Genomic DNA, 6000 nt, shown 5'->3' with positions numbered 1-6000 from the left:
ATTTTTATTGGCACAGAATTCTCCAGAGATGCACTGTAATTGATATCCTCACCACACATCTCCCAACCCCTGCAACCAGCCTCTCCCACACCAGGCCTTCAAGCCTCTTTCTATCAAGCTCTCATTCGCTGTCTCCCATCCCCTGTCTCTACCAGTCTCTCTCTCTCTCTTCTCCCCTTGTATCTCCTGCATCATTAGGAGTCCTGGCTGCCACTGCTGTCCTGTTTCCATCCCGGCCCCATGTGGCCCTTTTGTGCCACTGCCTCTTCCTCTTATTGGTCCCATTTATGCTGCTTTCATCTCCTACTTGGCCAGATTAGCAGATGCCATGGCTACTTGCCCTTCTCTGTCTCCCACCAGCCAGCTGCAGAATGGTAGCAAGTCAAATTCTGCAGGACAAGGGAGTCCTATGCCAGTTCTGTAATGGGCAGTGGCACTGAATTCCCCCTGGAGTAATATAGCACCTATTACCTAATCTGCAGGGCTGCTGTAGCTCTCACCATGCCGCCCACATCCTTCATCCTATGTGTTGTCATATTTGGTTAATATTTCTTTAATACTACTTGTTTTCTTTTAGTTCCAGACCCAGAAGATGGAGAAGATGGTAAATAGCATTCTATTTATTTATACTCCTAGCATAGTTCAGTGGCTGCAAGTAGGGAAGAAGTGACACGTGTCAGATGTACTAAGGGTTCTTCTCATTTTGAGTCTGTGGGATAAATGCTTATAACTCTTTTTTCAGGGGTTTACTGTTTCCCCTAGGGCCATAAAAATATTTATTCTCTGGGGCTGCATTCTCAGGCATATTTCCCCTCACTGCAGATCCCAGGGGTGGATTCTTTCTATGGGGATGATGGCCCAGGTGATGGTATGCTTTTCCTTAAGGGTGTGTATCTCTCTGAATGTCTGTACTGCTGGGACAAACAGGCTGGACACAGATGGGTTCAAATAAAATTTGCTGATTCTCAAAAACTTCCATCAGTGTCCATGAGAGCCTCCACAAATTAAACTGTACAAGGGGAATATTTATACTGTGTTCCTTGATTCAGGGCTATTGTCCTTATCTCAGTTTCTGGAATGAAGCTTATCAATTTTCTCTCTCAGTGAATAAACTCTCCCCCTTGTTAGGGAAATCCTATTAGGGGGAATTCCCTACATCCTGGAGAAATCCTACTTTTGTCCAAAGTTGGTCACCCTCTATTGCTTCAGATACAAACTGATTGGGAGCCCTCTGGAAAAGGGGAATCCCTGCAGTACCTGAATGTAATCCACTTTAAAAGTGGCTGGCCAGTCATGAAAGGTGGAATATAAATAAAAAATTAAAACATTAAGTAGACAGGCAATTTCATTTTGAAAAGTTCCACAGGTACAAGTGTATGCAGTCACCTGCTTTCTGTGCGGACAGAATTCTGCCTGAAAAATAAGCACAGACGTGAAAATGTAATCTCTGCACTTTCCCTTCCCTGACCTAAATGTGCCCCTGGGACTGCCTCCTGTCAGTGCTGTAGGGGAACAACACATGAGGATGCAGGATTTATGCCAATAAAATGCTTTTTAATAACCACAGTCGCCTTCCCTACCCCAACTAATCAACCAGCAAGATTCCCGTCCAGCTCCAGCAGGTTTTCTCTGCTCCTTTCCCTATGTATCCACCTAACAGCTGCAGCTGAACTGAGGTCAGAGCTAAAGTAACCTTCACATGTGTCCTTTCCCTCGTAGGCTTCGCTTCCTTTTGTGCTGCAAGAAAAAAAATAATCAGGTAAAGCATTTTCAGCAGTGCGGCCAAGCAGACTGGGTTTTTTTTATATTTTATTTTTTGATAATGAGATACAGAACAAAAAATTGTGACTCTTAGCTTACATTGCAGAAACAGATTAATCATGTCAATCAAATAAGATGACAGAAAGAAAAAATCTTGGCAACAGTTGGCAGCTTCACATAAACGGCTAATAAGATCTGAATTGCATTCAGACTTTGTTAAATATATTAAAAATGAAATGATCCCACGAGGATTACGGATCAATTTAGAACCATCTATATATGCTGATAATGAGGAATTTTGGAACAGGTGGATTTTTATTTTAAATGTTCGCTTGACATTATGCTCTTTTAGTAGAAAACTAAAACTGTCAGAGACAGTTCCTTGTGTGATGAAGCAAAATCCTTTTTGCAGTAGACAGAAACTTTGGAAGATTATGATAAGAAATTACATGAGCATAATCAGATGATTGAAAAATTAAGATGGATTTAAAAAAAATAAGATATGAAATACAAAAGGGACAAAAAGGATTATTGTTTGGGGTCCATTTACCCATGGCAGAGGCGCCTTAATAATAAACCTAAGAAAGTCGCATTCGCGGGATCAGCACAAGATTCTTCTTCAGGTTCAGATGATGATCATACTAATTCAGGAGGATATAATATTGCATCGGGAGTTATGAATCACGACAAGGTAGCACGAGAACACCTGGTAGATTTCAAGGACGTCAGTTTTTTCGCTATCCGTGACAAGTACAGTGGCCTGACATAGATCAAAACCGCAAACTCGATCAAAGCCGAATCCAACATAATAAATTTGCCACATTGGGATCTATCAGTAGATCAAGTAAATGTTTTACAAAAAGGGTTATCATTTGTACCTTATTATCATCATGATCCATTCAAGTGTAGAAGAGATCTCTATAGATTTTTTAGGAAACTACAAGTGACTTTATATTTTTCACAAGTTACTACTATTTATGATGGATCTATTGTGCACCCGAAATCCAACTGGCTACCACCTGGTACTCTCGATCAAGACTTTCATTGATCTGATTGGTTCCCTGTTGGAACCTTTGTCTATGTTTGTGGATTATTTTTTACAACCTTATGTCGTACAAGCTAGGTCATATTTGAAAGACAACAAACTCATGCTCACTAAATTACAGACAATTTCACATATAGAACATGCTTTTTTAGTAACAATGGACATTCAAGCTCTGTATACCAATATCCCTCAGCAAGCAGCCCTTGAGATTATTGAAGATACTTTAAATATGAGACCACGTCCGCAGCGAATACTTTTGGAATTTATCAAAAAATTAGCTAAAATAGCTTTTTTTTTTTTTAATTTTCTGTTTTCAAATTTTCACAATCAATTATGAAATATTCTTTATAAGAATTTGGTGCATATTCTAGAATACCATATTACATGTCTTTCAAAAACAGGGAACAGGTAAATTTTCTTCTAAATACACATCTAAATATAAGTATTACAGAGGCAAGAACACATTGAACAAATATTTGACAAAATTTTCAAAACTATATTAACATAAAGATAGGTGAGCAACTGTTATTTACTTAGCCAATCACACATCAGGGGCTTCTTGTGGGTGTCCCAACAGAAAATCCTTCAGGTGCTTGGGGTCAAAGAAAACATAATTTTTCCCTTGGAATCTTATGCAGCATTTACATGGAAATTTTAGAACAAATTGGGCACCCATATTTAATACCCTTTGCTTCATTATAAGGAATTCCTTTCTACGTAGCTGCCTTGTTCTAATTACATCAGGGTAAATCCACAATTTTGCTCCATAAAATAGAGCTAATCTATTCCTTAGGAACAGTTTTAACACATAATTGCGGTCTGAAATGAATACAAAAGATATTAACATTGCTTTCCTTTCTTTCACCTCTGTTTCAATGGACAGCTCCAATATCTCAGAAATGTCCATTTCTGGAATATTTTCTTGTGCAGCCTTGGGAGCACCTTGGGGCAAATAGTACACTCTAGTGCATACAGGCAACGCAGTCTCAGGTATCTTTAAAACTTCTTTCATATATGTTTTAAATAGTTCTGCAGGTGAAATTAATCTCATCACAGGAAAGTTTATCACTCTTAAGTTCAGCATTCTTAGTTTGTTCTCCATTTTTTCCATTCGTCTTTCTATTGCTGTTTCTGATTTCACAAAATCTTGATGTAGAGACTCCATTTTCTTTAACCTTTCCTCATGATCTTGAATTTTCAAATTAAAAATCCCAATCAATATGCTATTTTCTTGTGTTTGCTGTTTTACTTCAGTTATCAATTGAGCTATTGATTTTAAGGCTGTATCTATTGCTTTGAGAGCATACCAAACTTTCCCAAGCTTGATATCCTCCGGTTGCCCAATATTTACTTTCACTGTTGTGGATTCAATGTGAGACTCACCCCGTTCCTGTTGTGCCCCTCGCTACATGTTCCTTGCGATATTATCAGCAACATGGGTCCTTTCCTCTCCTCCATGACCCATCTCCAGCGCCTCATGGGATTCCTCTCCTTTGTAGGATGCATAACACATCTCCTCTCATCCCAAGACTCACCCGTACAGACTCCACTGGCACATGCTGTAAATCGCCTTGGGCCGTTTTGGGTGGGGATTCAACAGTGTGCGCTGGGTGCAAGGGCCTAATCAGCTCGCCAGGGCTCAGGGGGGGGAGCCTGCTCATTCAACCTGCTCCTCTCCAGCGACCAGCCCGACTGGCGTCTCAATTGCTCCGGCAAGGAAGCCCTCAATACGCGGCTGGTAAAGGTATAAAGCCGGAGAGGTTGTCAATGCTCCCCGGATTTTCCCCTTACGTTTGTGTGAGGCATTTTCTATTTTTCAGATGTTCAAGGAAAAACGCCACGGAGCTCGCTACCAGTGTGTCCTATCTGGTGGCCATCTTGCCTCCTTCAGCTAAAATAGCTTTAAATGAAAATTTCTTTGTGTTCCAAGAGGTTTTCTATAATCAAATCCGGGGAACGGCCATGGGAGCTACCATGGCTCCAAGTGTGGCAAACCTATATGTATCAGCATTTGAAGAACTATGGTTATATGATTCTCCTCAGTTCCAATTTGTGTCCTTTTGGACTAGGTATATCGATGACATATTTTTTCTTTGGCACTCAGATGAAAAAAGTTTGCTATAGTTTCAGCATTGGATTAATTCCCTTGATCAACATCTTCAATTCACTATGGAATTTCATTTTGAAATTATTAATTTTTTGGACATTTCTATCAGAAAAGAGGGAGATGCCTTGGTGACAAGTATTTACAGGAAACCTAGTGAAAAGAACATGTTATTACATTTTACAAGTTTTCACCCCTATCATTTATGGAAGAACTTACCGGTAGGGCAGTTTCTGTGACTTCATCGGTTGTGTAGAACCAAACAAGAATTTATTTTTCAATTGGATTTCCTGTACTGGAAATTATTAGATCATGGGTACCCAATGAAATTTATTAAAAAAGCTTACAAAAGGGCTATGAATGCAGAGAGGCAATGGTTACTGTTGGATAAAGAGCAGGCACAATCATCAACTCCGTTAGTATGTACATTGATGCATTCCATTCAGGCTCCCATTATTGCTAAATTGATTCTACAATATTGGGCAATTTAAAAAATCCATGAAGTGTTCAAAGAACGACCCTTATAGCATATAGTCGTGGGATGAATGTAAAAGACTATGTGGTACCCTCATTTTTAAGACCATTTATAGAAAATGTGGGTACAAGAATAGCAGGGCATTGGTCCTGTCAAAGGAAATGTGAGTTATGCATGCAGGTCGATTTACAGGTTAAAGTACATACAGCTCGTCAATATACAGACTGTGGCTCCAGCAATGTGATTTATATGTTAGTCTGCCCTTGTAATTTGTTTTATGTGGACAGAACAAAAAGACCTATCAGCACGCATTTAGTTGAACATCGGAATTGCCTGTCAACAGAAAAACTACAAACACCAATTGTCTCGCTCTGTTTACAAGCATGACATACATTTCAGGAGTTAAAATGGAGGGTCATTGAACAAATCATGCAAAATCCATGAGGTGGAAACCCAAAAACCATTTTAAATTATAAAGAACAACTATGGATACATAAATTGAGAACGGTACAACCAAAAGGTTTAAATGTAGCAGTAGAATGGTACACGCTCATTTAAGCTTAGAACAACTAGGGATTTAGGGTTTAAAATGGAGGGTTATTGAATAATTTGTAA

Source organism: Rhinatrema bivittatum, unplaced genomic scaffold, assembly GCF_901001135.1.
Source record: "Rhinatrema bivittatum unplaced genomic scaffold, aRhiBiv1.1, whole genome shotgun sequence".
Classification (NCBI taxonomy): Eukaryota; Metazoa; Chordata; class Amphibia; order Gymnophiona; family Rhinatrematidae; genus Rhinatrema; species Rhinatrema bivittatum.
Note: the sequence above shows the minus strand (reverse complement) of the source record.